The sequence below is a fragment of the Mus musculus genome, chromosome 1, assembly GCF_000001635.26.
Source record: "Mus musculus strain C57BL/6J chromosome 1, GRCm38.p6 C57BL/6J".
Lineage (NCBI taxonomy): Eukaryota > Metazoa > Chordata > Mammalia > Rodentia > Muridae > Mus > Mus musculus.
In genome coordinates this window covers 164,416,363-164,436,015 of record NC_000067.6, presented here as the reverse complement: position 1 = coordinate 164,436,015, position 19,653 = coordinate 164,416,363, and the positions used below count along the sequence as shown (strand labels likewise).

Here is a 19,653-nt window from a genome sequence, read left to right as displayed (position 1 = left end):
ATAGCTCGTTTTGAAATCAGGTCTCACCATGGAACCTTGGCTGTACTGGGGCTTGATAGGTAGGTGCTGGGATTGGGTGTGTGCCACCCGAACTTGATACAGTTCATCTTTCCTTAGGCTGTGAATAAATTATGTTCATAATGATTGAATAAGAAGGGGAGTGGAGTCAGGGATCTCATGAAAAATTTTAAACTGGAGGACAATTTACAGTTTTGAAGCTATTCAAGGGTCATAGTGTTGGTGAGACAAACCTACTGGTTTCACAGACCCTGTGTCCCCAATACTCGAGCTGCTGCACAGGCACACAGCAATTTACCTATTCCTTCCTTCCAGTTTCTCTCCCAATCTTGTTTCCCACAACCTCTCCAGCACTCCCCACCTGGGATGCTCAGCACAGTACCAGCTAGGAGCCTTGTGAATGTCCTTGGCATTCTTTGACTTAACATCCACTTGACTGCCCATTATATACCGACTTTATCAAGCATCCTTTCAGCCAGAACAGGGTCAAGCCTCCAAAGCAGAAGCCCTCTGCAGCAACACGTTAGTATTAAGTGCTCGCTTATTCAAGGCGGTTTTCCTTCCATACACTCATTGTAGATTTTTTGTCATGTCCACATTTGTGTATTCTAACCACTTCTTGGGTGTGTGCAGAGAGAGCCACCACCTACCTCCTATAAATAGCATGATTGTTCTGTTTGTCTAGATCTAGCCAGTCAGACACAAAAAGAAGGGAACGAGGTTTTCAAAGGCAGTGTTAATCAAAGATAGGCCGGCACTGAAATAATAAGGAGAAGGCTCTTTCCATCCGTCAGAGCCCCCGATGTGTTAGCCTGTCCAAATCCCAGGTTAATAATAAATGGAGGCAGGTTTGTTTTTAGTAAGGGTATTATGTAATTAGAATTTAATGATCTTTAACTTCCATTGTATTGATTATCTTCAGCTAAGAACAAGGAAGAGTAGTTTTCCATCTATGGCCTTAAAACACTCATGTAGAGTAGAAAATATATTTAAAGGAAAATGCTACAAATATTTCAAGTAGCAGTTAACTATGGTAGACACCTTGAAAGTGAAAATGGCGTCCCAAAGTGGGACAGAAACCAGTGTTTCGGTCACGTACCTGTTTGGGAAAACCTGAATTTGAACTCCATCGGTTCTAGAACAATAGCATGCTCTGCTCCAGCTGTACTTATTACCAAATGACTGCCCAACTTTAATTAAAAATGTTATCAGCGATCACAGACAAAAGCCCAGTTATTAGAATCTTTCTAACCCAGCAGTAGCTCACACTGGCTCTTAAAGGATTAGTAACACTTTCCATTACATGAATATACTGCCCACAGTTGAGAATCAAATGGGGCGACCTGATTCTCCAAAGAGAGTTCAAGAGTGCTCTCAAACAAATAAGTAAAGAGAAAAATTCAACAGAGGAAACCTGGCCTTCTCTTCTGTAAGAGGGGCTAGCTTTAGGCATACATGGTACTTTATTCCTGGGTTTCACGCTGGGAAACAGGAGAAATAACCACGTGGGAGCTCCCGTTAGCATCACATCCGACCTAGTGAGAGATGAGTACAGCTGCAGCACAAGCCCAGGATCTTGGTTCATTTTTCTCTGAGTCCATTCTGTGGGGCTGATTCCAGATCACTCAGCCATTTTATTTAATCAGCAGTGAATTTAGTATTCTAAAGGGCGTGTTGCAACTATCACATTTACAGCTTGCTCCACCGCAGAGCCCAGTATAAATGTGGATAGATAAGATCAGGAGTCCTACAGGCAGCCTGTTGTTTCCAAGGGCTGGCTCCAATATGGGCCACGGAGGAGGCGGCATGGGGAATCTGACACTCCGGCACAGCTCCTAATGGGGTTTTATTGGGCCTGTCTTTTGGGTTAAGTGTTGCGGATTGCTTCCATTCCCTTGACTGGAACATATTACCTGTCAATACTCTTTGATGTCTGTAACTAGTATAGGAATGTGTAGTCATTAAATTAGTAGAGGGTGGAGTGGGGGCACAGACCAGCCCTGCAGAAAGAGGACACAGGAGCTAGTTTTGATAAGGAGTAGGATCTAAAGTGACCAGAGTTGGATCAGGCCTGGGGATTTCTCCCAAGGGAGCCTCCAGCTCTGGGATGAGACATTGGTGGGGGTTGGGGATGAACTGGAGAAAAAAAAAAAAAAACAAAACCACAATAAGAAAGTCCACAACTCCTAACCCCGTCACCTGGAGCTGGCCCTTTCTTTTCTTTGCACATTTCTTTGGGGTCTCCTACTATACTGAGCGCTGACTACTTGGAAAGGGGGCCCTCAAGGCACATAGGGTCCCCATTTTCATGAAGTGTTTGCCTTGAGATTGTAAGTCATAAATGGTTTGCTTCTATCCACACATACTTTCTTTCCTCTCACCAACCACTCACTTGACTGACACACTGTGCACGAGACACCCACAACAGTTTAAAAATGGGGAAAACTCGATCCTCACAAAGTTCATCGCCTGGAAAGAGGAAAACCCATGTGATAGAATAAAATCACAATGGTGCATCGACAGAAAGGGGCGCTCGTCAGCGGGAACAAAACACGGCATGAAGGGGTTAACGCTGTGCTTTGGTTTTGCTCTTTGCTTTGGTGGGAAGGTTAAGGTGCATGCCCTTAACTTCATTTTTAAAGACAAATTACACCTGACACCGAAACTGAGCTTGCCAAGTGGCTGCTAAGCCAGCGGACGATGATACACAACTTACTTAGACGAGTAGTCTGAAGGCTGGGTTGTCTCTCTCAATGTTAGACTTAAAGAGCCTACATCTTCACTGCCTTTAACACAGTACTGTCCAGTCATTTCATCAATTAATTCCACCTCCATGACAAACTGGTCCTGCCACTTCCTTACCAGGGAGACCCTGGCTCTCAGGTCAGGTGACCTTCCCCTACAAGTAGCCGGGAACTGGCTGAGTGGTCAGGACTGGGCCTTTGAGCCCAGTCTTTTCCCTTAAGGTATGGTTTCTGTGGGGCAGTCTCTGCATTTATTGATGATTATAACCAGAATCAAAAAACCATGCTGTGTTTGTTAACAGTGGAGTTTAAGTATAGGTAAATGTTCTGTAATTCGTTCAAACAGGCTCAGGACGAGCTCCCTGTGGGTCTGTGCATTGACTCGTGGAGCTGAGCAATCCTGCTGCCGGCTACTGCTCACTGCCCCGATGGAACTCACAGCACAGGGATTTGGCATTCAGTAAACCAATCCTACTTTGTGCTATGGCCTCCCTTTGTAAATACTTAGGCTTTTACACTGAAAATGAATGTAGGAGTTTATTTTCAAATACTTCTTAATTTTGGCTTGAGTGGCAGGAAGACATGCAGTCATTTTTTTTTCCTCTCTTTATAAAAAAAGAGAGTATTCAATAGTTAGGTATTTATCTCAAATATTTAGGGGATTTATCTAGTCCACTGCTGTAGAGTTCTAGCACCAGAATAGAATATGTGCTTGTGCACAGATAGGTTTTCAGATAAGATTTGATAGAGGCATACTTTTGCTCCCTTCCCAATAATATGATTCTGGGTTTTAAATGCATTCATATTTTCAGTAGGGAACCAACTCTGACTTCTTGTGCCCCCTCAAGTCATGGCGTCATGGGTTGTCACACAGGGTCGCATGGCTTAAAGCTCTGTTACTGATTAGAATTTCTTAATGGATGGGGAACACAGGGCCACACTTTCATTTTGCTCTAGTTTTGTATCACACCAAGGGGGTGGGTGTATTACTTCAGCACTGGCTGCCCTAGGGACTAAGTGCACAATGTGATTGAAGGAGCTGCTTCTAAATTAAGTAGTGAGCAGGGCACAGTCGTGCATGCCTTTAATTCCAGCACCCTGGAGGCTGAGCTAGGCAGATCTCTGTGAGTTCCAAGTTACTCTGGTCTACTCAGAGTTTTAAGACAGCCAGAATACACAGTGAGACTTTGTTTCAGAACAAAAATAAATAGAGAAAGAAAGAGAGAGAGAGAGAGAGAGAGAGAGAGAGAGAGAGAGAGAGAGAGAGAGAGAGAAAGAAAGAAAGAGAGAGAAAATAAGAAATGAAATAATTAGGCTGGCATGGTAGTACACACCTTTAATCCTAGCACTCGAGAAGCAGAGTCAGGCAGATCTCTGATTTTGATGCCAGCCTTGTCTACAGAGCAAGTTTCAGGACAGCCAAGGCTGCACAAAGAAACCCTGTTTTTTTTTGTTTGTTTGTTTGTTTGTTTTGTTTTGTTTTTTAAAAGCAAAATAAAATAAGCAATGGGAGTCAAACAGAACTTCGAAGTTGATGGGGAGGTGGAGTAACAGGGTAGGAGCTGGCAGAGTAGATTTCTGGGCCTGAGCAGGGGTGTGCTGGTAGCCACTCCAGCAGGCTGACAGGTGGGGGGCTCAGGCTCTTTCTGTGCTGGACTCTCTTCCCTGATTTCTTCCCTCAGTCATGGCTTCTGATACCCCTAGAATACTCACATGTGGACAGTTGTGAGGAAGGGGTGACAGTCCCAGGAGGCTTAGAGCTCTCCAGAAGGACAGGCTCAGAGGGAACATTCAAACCTGATCAAAGAGATCAAAAAACTGGCCCTACCTACTACCGCAGCCAAAGAGCTCTCTACAGTAAAAGAGGAAACCCAAGTCTACATCCTTCATATGCCAACCTTCCTTGTCTATAGGTTCAGAGGCGATCGCTGACATGCCTTAAGACACAGTGAAAAGGCCTATCTAGTTCCCTAATCCAGCCTGCAAAACCTGGGTCCTCAGAGCCTGAATCCCCCTCTGCTACCCACTAGTGACATGTCACGCATGCAGGTGCCGACTCTGCTTCGTGGGAAGCACACATACTCTCTTCTTAAACACCTGAGACACAGGACTCCCTTTTCAAAGTTCATTCTAAGTCTGTGCACGTCTCCTTAAGTGGCCTCTTCCACTTTCAAGGTAGCTTTGTCTCTCTCCAGTTCTTCAAAAATTAAAACTTAAGTGTGATGGATAATATTCCTTTTGTTGCCTTCTCCCAACCTGCAATGGTCCTCCAAGTGTCCTCCAAGACTTAACCATATTTCAGTGAGTCACCAATAATTTTCAACATTTATCTTAAAATTTACTTTCAAAAGAGATTCTTGCTGCACATTAAGTGCCTTAACAGGTAGGATATTTCACCTTTAACAAGCCACTACCAGTCTGTCTTAGTTACGTTTTTTCACTGCTGTGATAAAACACCATGACCCAAAGCCAGGTTGGATGAGAAGGGTTTATTTTAGCTTCTATGTCCTGGTCACAGCCCTTCATGAAGGGAAGTCAGCGCTGGAGCCTGAGACAGGAGCTGACCCAGAGACCATCGAGGGGCCCCACTTACCGGCTTGCTTCTCATGGCTTGCTCAGCCTCTTTCTTTTTTTTTTTTAAAGATTTATTTATTGATTATATGTAAGTACACTGTAGCTGTCTTCAGACACACCAGAAGAGGGAGTCAGGTCTTGTTATGGATGGTTGTGAGCCACCATGTGGTTGCTGGGATTTGAACTCTGGACCTTCGGAAGAGCAGTCAGGTGCTCTTACCCACTGAGCCATCTCACCAGCCCCGCTCAGCCTCTTTCTTACAGAACTCAGGACCATCAGCCCATGGATGTCACTGTCCACAATGAGCTGCCTTCCCCTCCACCTCATCCATCACTGATCAATAAAATGAACCACAGGCTTGACCAGAGGCCACTCTGATGGGGACATTTTCTCAGTAGACATTCCCTCTTCCCAAATGACTCTAGTCTGTCAAGCTGACATGAAACTAGCCAGCAAAGAGAGCATTCACTGGCTGTGGTGTAAGGAGCCTGCACAGTCTTGCTTTTTGCTTGCTGCGGCCTACTAAACCCAGCACGTGCTCCTTTCCTGTCAAGTTTCCTTTCATGACACACAAAAGCAGACCAGGGTCTCTGCACCTAAAATGTCCTTTCTCATAGACCCCAAATTCCTTCAGGGTAAATACACTTCATCCATTCTGACTGCCTTGTTGTCGACAGTAGGCATGGATATGCGGTTGTTAAGCATCCGCAGCACGCATCCTCTAATCTTTTCACACTTTTATCTTTTGCTCTTCCTACAAGTTGACCACACGTGAAAAGGAAGCTTAACACACAATCTCCTTCTCTGCCTTCTGTAGTTAGGTTGACAGAACAACAACAGACTCACAGGAAAGGAAGGAAAGGGGAAAGGACTTGGCCTCTAAGGCCACAGCTGGGTTGCAATGAACAGTGCAGGCAGTAGGGTCAGGGACACTCCAGGTGAGGAGGAAGTGGTGGCCTCATCCCTGTCCTCTTTGTGATGGATGCATGGATTGAACCTGGGTTCCCATACATATCACGTAAGGACTCTATCACTGACTATATCCCAAGAAAGGGTTTTTTTTAGGTTGCACAGGCTAGCTCAGAACTTGTCATCTTCCTGCGTACCTTCCAGAGGCCCATGTCACCAAACCTGGCCAAAAATTTCTATCATGAATTAATCTTGATTTCTTATCAAACAAGAATACTAGTGACCCACGAATAACTCCAAAGTTCTTTGATTTCCAGGAATGGCACAACATGTGAATTGTTCAAGTCCGGCATTTGAGGATTTTGCTCGGCAGAGCAGAAAGCTTTATTTTGAAAGCCCTACTACAGATTCACCATAAAGCTGGACAATTTACATCAACCAGAGTTTAATATTCCTCTCTTAAATTACTCATTACAGAGAACTCATACCAAAAGCTAAAACAGAACTGAGTGGATCAAAATACGGCTGCCTGTTCTCTAGATGACTGCGGATGGCGGTCAGGAGTGTTTTGGGGGGTGGGGGAGACTCCCTAAGCTTAATTAGCCTTCTGGAACTTTATACCAGAGAAAAGATGCCAGACTAGCTCACAGTAGCAATAGCAGCAAGACTGGCGCTTTTCACGTTTGTAAAAATAATTTTGAATCAGCTGTTCGGGACAGGTGGGCAAGCACACAGCCTCTACTGTAAGTGAGCAGGCTTGCCTGCGACTGTCACATAAGCAAATGTTATCAGACAGAGCTCTTCAGAATGCCCCTTAAATGGAGGTATAGGCAACGAGCTGTATTCTTGTATCGTTTGCCCTAGAGTTCTTGCTTGCAGGAATGAACACGGGATGCTGGAGCCACAGCTGTCACCAGGGAACTCAGAGGCACCTCAGGGGAACGCTAAGACCAATGCAGGATCTGAATTGCTGAGCTATAGAGCCTGCGCCAGCTCCGCCTGTCTCCTGACTTCTTCATGTCAAGAAAATCTGCAGTTTGTTCTTCTGGCATCTCTGACCCCCTCAAGGTGATCTAAGAGGACAGCAGTGATACCTGGAGCAGCAGGGCTAACGCAGGTGAAGTCGCCGTCTGGGGTCCTCAGTGACTACACCTCACCTCTATATTCCAGAGCTGAGGTTAGGTCTCAGCAGCGAGGAAGGAGCAGAGCTTCGGTCTGAGGCCAGGGAACCTCATCCATTTGCTGCTACCAGCCAGAGGCTCTGAGGCCTGTGTCCCCCTTTCCCTCATGCTAAGCATATGCCTCAGGGTTTGACATCTCTAATATAGACACTGACAATGTCAGACTAATCTGAAAGCTGTGAACAGATCAGACAGTCGTTGAAAGAAGTTCCCTATGGGGGGGGGGGGGGCAGGTCAAAACACCATGAGCTTCCCCTTACTTCATCAGCTTAAGAATTCCCCTCTAGCCTTATTCTCCTTAAAAGTCCAAGATGAGTTCTATCTTCATGAATTCTCTCACAACCCACAGTCCTTGGGACACTTAATAGTGACTTTCAACTCAGCCAGACCTAGAATCAGTAAAAACAAGCATCTCTGGGCATGTCTGTGAGGGATAATCAAGATTAGGTTAACGGAGGTAGGGAAAGCACCCCTTGATCTGAGAGACATTACTGCTCCGGCTCGGTCCTGACTGTTGAGAGACAGTGATCTGAGTGCAAGCTTGCCTTGTGACCTCTTGCTGCTGCCTGACTAGAGATGCAACGTGACCCTGCTTCCAGCTTCCGCCACTATGGCTCCTCTACCTTCAGGGACAGTGCCCTTGAACTGGGAGCCAAAATAAACCCTCTGCTCTTTACGTGATGACATAATTGCTCTTATAAAGCATTATGTCCCAACACGACAAAAGTAGCTACTCATTACAAAGAGAGCTAAGTTGTGCTCACATCAGTGGTATTTTCCAGTGCATGCAGCCTGCCTGGGGATGGCAGTGGGACACCTGGGGACTGAGGGGCACACACTGAAGGACCTCAGGGCTGTGTCAGACAGCATCTTTGACCATGGTGCCCTTCCCTATCCCCTTCCTCACAATTGTTAACGCACATGATACACACACACACACTGATGGTTCTCATACAACTAGGCTTTGATTCTGTCATAACATAACAGTAAATTTAAAGAAAAAAATTGAGATATGGGTTCTCTGGTTAGTCCAAGTTAACAGTTGATTGAATAGTCTGAACTGGGCAAAAACTGGAATCACAGAAATAAAGAAATGCAGGAATCCTGACTTTTGTACAGCCCTGTCATTTAGATCAACCTCTCCTTTCTATGCCCTTTCCGTCCCTTAAAGTCGAGTATCAGAAAGCACTGAAGGGTAACATTTTTACTGCACTGAGATCAAGACCAGAGTTAAGGAAACTCAGAGGAAAAGGAAAACTATGGTAATTATAAAAACCTGTATCGACTTCAAGTTTATGCCACAATTCCTTCCACTCATTTACAACACTCTATGGTATACTACTGTATTCAGTTCTATGTTGAACACTAAGAACACAATTAACAACATAAGCAAGGATCCGATTCTCACAGATGCTATATCACAGTAAGAAAACAAAACTAAACAGCAACAATAATTTTTTTGAAACTACCTAATATGTGCTATTAATGCTCTCACAAATATGTTGAAAGCTTGTTTTTTTAGTATATATGGACTAGGAAAATATAATAATAAAAGTAATTAAGGGAGACTCTGGAGAAACTAGAAATTCACAGTCTTTTGAAAAATTAGGAGAAGTACCAAAGCAAATGAGCACTGGAAAGTGTGCCTATGGAGCAGCATGACCTCAGAAGGAGAACAAGCCTGTGTGGTCAGGAGGGACAAACAGCAAATAAGACACCATCGCAACGGTAATGCAGAAAACACACAGGACAGGAACGAGCCTGGGGTCAGTGGCACAGTGGCCTGACTGTAATGTACAGGAGTTCTGACTTCATCACAACTAAATGGAAACATTTTAGGGATGAGTGCTCTGGTTGTGGCGGGACAGCAGAAACTGATCAAGCTGTCCTGAGAGGCAGGCTCGCACCGAGTCCCCGTTTCCTAGATCAGTGCGTACCCCATTGTCAACACAATGTCAGTAGACTAATAAGCCAAGGGCGCTGTAAGCTTCTAATTATCTCCTGCCATCTTCCCAGGTCTCACAAACAAAACGAAGGACCACAAAACTTCTCCTATACAGAGGCAGGAAACATAGTTGGCAGAGTCTCTAGTCCTCTTAGTTCTGACAGTGTGGCTAGAAAACAGCTGCAGACCTACCCACAGGAACCACTGCCTTACAGAGCGTGCACATGCACAGCCAGGCAGTGGGCCACACGTGCTGACGGCCTGAAGCTTGCCTGCCCCTTATCTAAGTCAGGTTATGTTGACTTAGCACAGATTTGCTAGCTGTTGACAACACACAAATTTCCCAGTCACTGAATAGAAAAATCAGAATACTGAGGAGGCGATACTTCGTCACAATGTTCACTTACCCTTACATTTACTAACAAAACTCAAAAATTATTACTAAATAATAACCCCCAGGAGCCAATTCTAGAGTAACAATTATTGATAGTTCTTAGTGAAGTCAAATGTATATTCTTATCAAATGTGTATCGGGTACTTAACAAATACTAAGGAGCCGGTTGTGGTGGTGCACGCCTTTAATCCCAGCACTTGGGAGGCAGAGGCAGGTGGATTTCTGAGTTCAAGGCCAGCTTGGTCTACAAAGTGAGTTCCAGGATAGCCAGGGCTACACAGAGAAACCCTGTCTCGAAAAACCGAAAAACAAACAAACAAACAAACAAACACTAAGGATGATGCTAGTTGAACCAAAAGGGATAAAGAATGTCAAAGGTTTCTTACTTTTAAAAAGTTTCCCATCATTTTAAAATTACATATGTTTACTGTGTGGGTCTGCGTGTGTCATGCACTCCTGTGGAGGTCAAGGGACCGTTTGGAAGAATCAGGAGAGTCACTATGTGAGTCTGAGTGCCATGGAACGCCATCGTCAGGTTCAGTGGCAAGGCCTTTACCATACCTCTGAGCCACTGTTCTGCCCCCTCGCCTTTATTTTGCTCATTTTATCTCATTTATTTATGTGTCATTATAAGAAAATTGTCCGAATAGGAAAGGATTTTGAACCCACTTTGACGTCAACCAGTGGACAGTCTCATCAATTCCAGCTCAGAGAGAGCAGGGACAGGGAATATGGCACTAGTGGACCTAATTCTTTACTCTGCTCCTCATTTGATGGTCGAGCCCTAAACACTGATCTGAGGGGACAGCCTTACTCTACCCTCATAGACTTCATCTACTGTATTTGTACAAGTTCTTTTCAATGATGTCATTGAACTACTATCATCCTAAAAATCTCCTTGGTCTTTATGAAGTGACTCAAGCTGATTTGCTCATTTGTACATGCTTGGCTCAGGGAGTGGCACTATCAGAAGGCGTGGCCATGTTGGGGTAGGTGTGGCCTTGTTGGAGTAGGTATATCCCTGTGGGTGTGGACTTTAAGACCCTCATTCTAGCTGCCTGTGAGCAAGTATTCTGTTAGCAGCCTTCAGATGAGGATGCAAAACTCTCAAGCTCATCTTGTACCAGGCCTGCCCGGATGCTTCCATGTTTCTGCCTTGATGATAATGGACTGAACCTCTGAACCTGTAAGCCAGCCCCAACTCAATGTTGTCCTTTATAAGACTTGCCTTGGTCATGGTGTCTGTTCACAGCCGTAAAACCCTAAGACACTCATGTAGTTCTATAATGATAAATCACTCCGTGTTTAGTATGTAGCTAATGGCATCTTTCTCTTCCCTCTGCATTTTGTTTTTCCAAATGGAATTGTTCACGACAGCTACTGTCTGAGGATGACCTTTATGAGTTACATCCTTCCTATGGCCTGGAGAGCACCTTTCTACCGAATTTGGGTTACTCTGGAATTCTCTTTAGCAGGAGAGTATAATGGACGGCTACCGTTCCCACGCTTGGTGTAAGCCGTAAGAAGACCCAGCAGCCTCTGATCTTGGCAGCCCTAGAAACAGCGACGTAAGGGCTGAGGCTTCTTGCTGGAGAGAGGCCCACATAAAGACGCTCTGAGCTTACACAGAGAGAACAGAATCTCCTCTAAGCTACGCTTCCCCTCTGCCTCTGCCCAAACCCATGTGAAGGAGCCATCTAGAACATTCTATCCTAGCCGAGCACCTAGGTGACTGCAGCCCCAGTAAGCATCACATAGGCAAAAAGTCACAGACTGGAACACTGGCTGTTCGCATCTTGTAAAATCATTTTAAGGATTTACTTGTGGGCATGTATGTAATATGTGTGGCAAAGTAATTGAAAAATAAGAGGTGCTGAAAAATACTTCATTTTATTTTTCACTTAAGTTAGAATGTATCCTTAAGTGATACATTAATCATAAAAGTTACATATGTTAATGGGGTGTCATGTGCTGTTTCAAAACATGTATACATTGTATAATGTTTAAATTGGGCTTAATATATTTATCTCCTCAAAAATGTATCTTTTCTTTATGATAATAGTGCTCAGAATACTTCCTTCTGTCATTTGTTGCTATATTTTGTTAGGGCCAGGGACACTATGTTGTTCTGCTTGGCTGGGACTTATTATGTAGACCAGCCTGGCCTGTAACTCACAGGGACCTGCCTGTCAGTGCTTTCCAACTGCTGGGACTAAAGGCTAGTGCCACTACACCTAGCCATTCTCCTGGCAGTTTAAAATGTACACTTTGTTAGTGTTACCTATGGCCACCAACTGTGTGACAGCACAGCAGAGCCTCCTACCTAACCACAACTCAGCACCAAACTCGTCCCATTGCTCCCTGGGCCTCTTCTCCCCAGCCTCTGATGACATCCTCTGAATATTCTCAGTCCTGTGAGATCAACTTGTTCAGACTCCATATAACACTGGTCTTTTTGTGCTTGAGTTATTCTAGGTCATGTAATGATCTACAGTTCCATCCATGTTACAAATGAAAGCAGTTCATTCATTTTAAAGACCAAATAGTCCACACTGAGGTACCACACCAGTCCAGTCAGAAAGCCCATTAGTAAAAGACCAAGGATAACAAGTTGTGGAGAAAGGGAGGGTGGGACAGCACTGTGTAGAGGGTGCAGATTAGTTCAGTCATGATGGGAAACAGTGTGAGGGTTCCTTGGCAAACTAAAAACAGAAGCATCACATGGTACAGAGAGCTCACCAGTGGGAATCCAGCCAGAGGAAATGGAACCACTACTCTAAAGCAACATCTACACACTCATGCTCTCGACAGCCCTATTCACAATTGCCAAGAAAAGGACACCACTTAATTGTTTACCCATTAATGAGCAGGTGAGGAAATGTAGCACATACTCACAGTGGATTTCATTTCATTTCCCTTCAGAGGCTTCGGAGAAAGAACTTGGATAAACTGGGCTCAGGGCACGCCTCGGCTATCGGTCTGTCCTGCGGCTCCCCTGATGCTCAGTCAAGCCCTGTTTCTGACCAAAATCATTATGATTTCTATTGTGGGGTAGTGTCATGGCTGAGTCACACCCCTTCTTCCACTCTCAAAGCTCATTTGCTGAAGCACACCCCCCACCCCCCACACTTCAGAGTGTGGTGGTGTTTGGAGATTGGGTCTTTATAGAAGTGATTAAGATATCTCCACTAAGGTGGGTCTTACTCAAATGGGAGGGATGGGATTAAGAGGAGGCTGAGACACTGCCTGGTTCATAGGCAGCCTAGATAACCATGACCCTCTGCTATCCAGGAAGCAGCATCTAAGAATTGGTGTAGGTATAGCTGGGTATTCACACGTAAACATGGCACCAGGCCTCTACTTCTCAGCCTGAATTAAAATCCACTTCAAATGGGTCAAAGAGCTGAAGCTTAAAAGTGATGGGGAAAGGAGGGACAAAGATATTATCAAGAAATTGATGTGAACGAGTACTTTCTGAGCAGACCCCATTTGCTCTAAGCACCAAGATTAGCATCAAGATTGACAATGAAGTAAGAAAGCATCTGTAAGCACAGGAGGCAACCAAGGGGAGAAAACCTGTAGAATGAGCCAATCTGCCAGCCACACATCCAACAGAGGATTCATTCCAAGAATATATAAAGGACGAAGAAAACTAAAAACTAAGACTATGAGCAACTCGATCAATAAATGTTTAACATCACTAACCACTAGAGATGTGGAACTAAAGCCTGCACTGAGACTCTATGGCATCCTTAGAAGAATGATACTCATCAAGGAAACAAATAACAAGATGCTGGGAGGGATGCGGACAAACGGGAATCCTTATCCACTGCAGAGTAGTGGTCTAGCCACTGTGGGAACCAGTTGGAAGGCTCCTCCAATCCAGACAGCAGAGCTCTCAAAGGATGCAGCTATACACCTCCTCGGTGTTTACCCATGGGGCTCTTAAGGAAACACTTCAGAGATCATGTTTACTCATCCATGTTTACTGCCGCACCATCCACAACAGCTAAGTTACAGAACCAACCTAGGTGTCCATAAAGGACGGATGGATAAAGAAACTGATTTTATATATATAATGGAACTTTTTCATTGGTAAGGAGGAAATTATATTGTTTGTAGAAAATTGGATGCAATTAGGCATAATCACATAAGCCAGTCTCAAAGAGACAACTATTGTATGGTTCCTCTCATTTGGGTGTACTGGACTTTACAGGTATATAAAATCACATATGGACAGATGGCATGAAAGTAGAAGCCAAATTACCTGGAGGCTAACAGAGATGGGGAAAAGAAAGGAAGGAAGGCAGTAGAGAGAATATGCTTAGAGCACAGTATGTATTTTCATGAATATATGTAACCTTGCATAATACAACTTTAAAAATGAAAAAAAAAATCCACTCCTTGGCCTTGGATTTCCAGCATCCAGAATGGCAATGTGTCTGCTGTCCAGCCTACTGGAGTCTGTTATGATAGCCACAGCCAATGAACCCAGCTAGTAGGAAAACAATTGAAGAAAATAGGAGAAGCCGGTGAATTGTGGGTGGCAAATAAGATAAAAAGGAGACTGGACTGATCATTTCCTTGAAGAGCAGCCAAAGAGGAAAACTCCAGGAAGGAGACGGGACTCAGAACTTAGGGAGACAGGCCTATGACGGCCACCCTGGAGATGTCTTGATAGGTAAGATATTCATCTGTGGACATATTAAAAATCAGAAAAAAAATTCTTCTAGTGCCCTATACTCGGAAGATTTTAAGTTCTAAGCCAGACTGAGCTACGCAGTGAGACTCTTGCCTCAAAGTGGGGAAAATAGAAAAATAAAAATAAAAACAATACTTCTAAACCAATGCAAAAAGACAGCAGGTTCTACCATCAGGACCCTTAATCTTCTGAAAAGTTTTAAACCATCCCCACAATAAAAATGGAAAGTACAGCACCTCACTCATTGCTTTTTCAATGACAGCATTGAAGATTTGGTCCTTTCCATCTGTGTAAGATACAGCTAATGAAAAGTCAGCTATTGTGCAGAAGTGGGCTAGGGGTGACACTGTCCCGTGTATGTAAAATTACCACCTTCGTGAATCACTCTCCTTGGTATAACAGAAAACTTTCCAGCCTTCTATGACAAGAGTATCAAATTTTGATAAATGGTCTGTTTGTATAATGAGTCAAAATGACAAAAATACTCTGAGGAAATGAATTGGTTTTGGTCAAGGACATTATTCATGTTGTATTAACTTTTTAAAAAGTTAAAGTTACCTCTTTGCACCTTCCCAAGATGCTGCCTATGTTTGTGACACACAGGAGCTCCGCAGCAGACCAATTTACTGGATATGCCAAGTTGTAAAGTCAACCAAAAGGCATTTAAATGTAACCAATGATTCTATTAAAAGTGGACTTTGTTCTCATGGCCAAATAACCTCTGTGATAAGATTAGACCTTCCTGAATCTTTGATCCACACAGAGTTCTACACTAACCTTTTAGTGCACAAGGAACATTATTGAACGTGTAGTTTAGGGGCCGGGGAGTGCTCACTGCACGACTATGCAACCCAAGTTCACACTCCTGCAACCAGGTAACAACCTAGGAGGTTGGTCTCAAGAACTGCAGTGCTTGGGATTGTTGGCTCCCACCTTTGCCGAAAAATCTCTGAGGTTGTGTGTGTGTGTGTGTGTGTGTGTGTGTGTGTGTGTGTGTGTGTGTGTGAGAGAGAGAGAGAGAGAGAGAGAGAGAGAGAGAGAGAGAGAGAGAAAGATCCGGCTTAAAAGACTAAGGCAAAGAGGACAGAGAAGGATACTACATGCCCTCCTCTGGCTTCCGTGCATGCAGAAGCATGCACAATGGTACACCTATGCACATACATTACACACAGACTCACACACACAGACACACACACGGGAGAGATGTACTTTACATTTTAAAATATGAAGGGTTGGAAGAACAGACTTTGATTCATTTTTATTTTATTTTGCCTTGCATTTTGTCAGGCTGATAACTGAACCAGTATACCACGTGCCCAACTAACTCTCCCTTTTACCATTGGACTCCACAGAGAAACACATTCTTTAATAAACAAAACCAAGCCATAAAAGTCTTAGCATTATAATGTAACCTCTTTTACTAATATAGAGTAAATATAGAGTAAATATATACAAATACATGTATTTAAATCATGTAAAATAAAACCCCTTACACTATGTTTAAAGTTTAAAGACTAGATAGTTTAACTATCTAGTATTTGAAGTCAGGGTGCTGTTGTAATCTCTTAGCACTGGCAATAAACCACTCATCCGAGTTCTTTTACAATCTAAAGAAACACACTGTTCCCTTCCTTTGAGGATTATTCAATTAGTGGAAAGACATTTTTGAGTCCTTTCGTGATGCTGTAGAATTCCACTGTGCTGCTAAGTTGGGAATAGATCCTCAAAAATAATAAAATGCAATACTGTTGCCGACCAGCGTATGACAATCTCTGTGGCTTTTGTCTAGACTTTACGACTGAAGTGTGCAGAGCAGAAGTCTTTTTAACCAGGCTGTTGGACCTAATCTCTAAGTACATAAGGGAAAAACGCTCGCCAGTACAGCACTATAGCTCCTGCATTTCTAAAATTCTAACTGCTTGAACAAGGAAGAATATTTACTCATCCCCTTGGAATGCAATCAGTCATAAGATCACTACCAGTGAAATGCGTATCACTTGAGTTGCCATCATTCCCAAACGACGAGTGAAAACCTTCATACTGAACCATGGATAGAAAACTATTCTTTTCCTTATTTCCTGTTGGTTATAAATCTATGTTTGCCTTAAAATTTTGTATACTTGTTTAGATGACTCTTGAATGTCAGAGGTTCAATTTTTTAAATATTGGGTTTAATTAGAAACATCCTTGAACTGAACTAAGATTGGTGTCAATGTTCAGTATGACTCTCTGTGGTCCAGTCATTATGCAGTGCAGGAAATTCGACAAACTGTTACTTGGTTCCATTACCACTGGATTAAAAACTCCAGTGTTTGAGTCACAAGCATTCCAAGGGTTTATTACTCAGATATCATGTGGAAATCTGATTAGTAAAGAGAATGTATGTTAATTACTAATCAGTAACCCTATTACCTTAGTGTAGGGATTTGCCCCATAGAACTTGAGTTCAAATGCTCTAAGCGCTGGGTGTGGTCACGCACACACCTTTAATCTCAGCACTCAGAGGCAGAAGCAGGTGGAGCTCTAAAAACTTGAGGCAGCCTGGTCTGTAGAGTAAGTTCAGGGCTGCATGGTAAGGCCTTGTTGCAAATAATAACAGAAAATATACAAAGAAAAGAAGTACTTTGTTTTCTGGATTTTCAACGTCATTAAGTAAGTAAGAAAATTTTATTGGAAAAATAAATGAATAAAAAATTTCAATTCTCTTGGCTCTAAATATTTAAATGTTTAATATTGATTTTGAATATAAGGATTTTTTTTGACAGATTAGCACACCTAAGACACAGAATAAAACATGACTTGAGAAAAAAATTTATGCTACTAAGCTAAAGTAGGAGAAAGCTCCCTTACATTACCCTTTGACCTTAAAAAGACAACTGGAATGCCTACCGCTTTTCTAAGGACATCTGATCAGCTGACAGTGTTGTGCAAACTCTTATAAGTCATTTTAAATTGACTCTTTCCTTGAGCAAAAACAAAGTTCCATCTAAGGATGTCTAGGGTCACGAGACACGTGGAAAGCCGGCACGAGAAAGCAGGGAGCTCGGCCTTTGCCCTCCTTCCTGGCACTTCTGTTACCCATCTTAAAATGAGTGTAGACAAAGCAGCACAGATGCGGGGCCAGGGTAAGGGTGCTGCCACGAGGCCCGACATCGTGAGTTTGATGTCTGGGAACAATATGTGGAAGAGGAGAATCAACTCCTTCAAAATGCTCTTTGATCTCCATATGCATGTTAGGTATGTACATGCATGTGTGTGTTCATGTGTGTGTGTGTGTGTGCACATGTACATGTGTGCACATAAGCCTATAATAAAAATTTAAAATACATAGAAACTTGTTTCATTTCATATTATCATGTTGATGGGGGGGTTGTAAATAACAGAGTTCCCAAAAAAGGTGATAATTAGATTTACTTATATTCTATAGAAAGCCCCTAGAAATAGAATCAAGTCAACTTCCTTAGGTTAATAAGCAAATCATACATAGACATTAAGTGCTATCGGTACTTTGGTGATAATAAATCAACCATAGAACTCCCCCCCTCATCAACAATATTTATTTATTGGGCATTTGCTATATGCCAGAACCTAGGCTGTACTCCTGTGGCAGACACTAAATGACTGACTTAACAGTGTAATTTTATTTGGTAGTTGGAAAGCTATAAACTACATTTCCCAGACTTCCTTGCAGAGTCCACTAACACGATTCATTTCCTCTGCAGGCCTAGGCCGCTGACAAGTATGTTGGAGAGATACTGAATATTTGTAGTGGAATCTGACAATGCTGACAGCTTTGTTACCAGACTGTGGTTCTGAGAGCCAGTTTGGTTGGCAGTTGTGGCCGAGGTGGTGGCAAAACAGCTGCCCACATCTGGATCCAGAAGACAGTGACATGAGAATTCTGAGTGTTGTTAACTTCCTCACTTTTGCACTGATGTTCCTTGGTTAGAGTCATTGTGTCCTTGTGATACCTCGAGTGCGTTCTGACTTTTGCCTGAAACTCCACTGATTCTTATGGTCAGTAGACATAAGTGCCTATTACATAGCCTTGCACAATTCTTATGGTGAAATGTCATTATTTCTATTCTTCTCGTGGAGAAAGTTAGTCTGAGTTAGTTTGTCATGAAGTTGGAAGGGGGAGAATGTGGGATTTTAAACTCAGAGCATCCTCTTCGGATCCTGTGCCTGGGATCCTTATGCCCTCTGGCCTCCCTCCTACTTTAGACCTCAATGAAGGCCACAGTGCATAAGAAGATTCGCGTTCTAACTTTTACTTTACCAATTCAAGACTTTCAACTTTTGCCTTTGAACTCGAGTTCAGACCTCACAACTATGAAAAGCTCAGCTAAGCACTCCCGTGCACGCACAGACTTCGGACTTGCTCAGAAAGGCTCACTGTGCACTCTTCCCGGCATAGCCACAGTAAGATAAGGAGTTTCATTTTCCTAGGAATTCAGTTTTCAGGCTTCAAGTTGTAGTGAGCCAATGTTTGATTACAGAGTGCACACAACACTCATACCAGTAAAAGAATAAAGTATATTTATGGTTAGAACTAAAGAAAGAAAAAAAATGGAGTGTGGAGTGATGGAAAAATCCAGGGCTTCTGATTAGAGACTCTTCAGCATGTCCAGCCACGTGACCTTAGGCTAGCTACTTCCTTCACCGGGCCGCACTCTCCTCACAGACAAAAACAACAAGGATAGACTCAGGTTTGATTTGCTCCAAAGTAAGATCCAGAAATGTTTGGGGTTCAGGGAGGGAGTCTCAAATGTTGTCACCTCGTGGCATACCTTGTTCACTCCTCAGGGAACTTCCCTGCTCTAGGGCTTGGTGTTTAGCCAGGGTCCTCAATAAAATAGTCAGTGAATGGGGTAGTGATTTTTGTTTTTGCAAAGGAAATCTTCCTGGTGATTTTAATTTGTTGAATTAGCACAGTTCAATGCACCACATTTCCTGAGATTCGAAACAGGGCCATGGTAATGTTCTACTTCATCTTACCTATGGAAAACTATGGCATTGGCCCCTTAGGACTTTTCACTGCAAATATTCTTAATAGTTTTTGGATTGCGGGTCAGGCTGAGTTCTAATAAAAGCTATGAATCATTTTCATAAGACGGTGAATATGTGCACCACTTTCAAAAGAGTGTAGAGGAGTTAGCTCTGAGTCTAAATGTATGAATAAATC

The 19,653-nt window shown here is 43.2% G+C and overlaps 1 protein-coding gene and 1 long non-coding RNA gene across 7 annotated transcripts in view; one reads left to right on the top strand and one right to left on the bottom strand.

Moving 5' to 3' along the window:
- Positions 1-19,653, bottom strand: part of Nme7 (NME/NM23 family member 7) — a 129,777-nt gene that overhangs the window by 1,285 nt on the left and 108,839 nt on the right. The gene's annotated exons all lie outside the window — the stretch shown is intronic.
- Positions 17,443-18,524, top strand: Gm39690. Its single transcript, XR_865691.2, has 2 exons — positions 17,443-17,705; positions 18,191-18,524. It is a non-coding gene; the product is annotated as a predicted gene, 39690 (long non-coding RNA).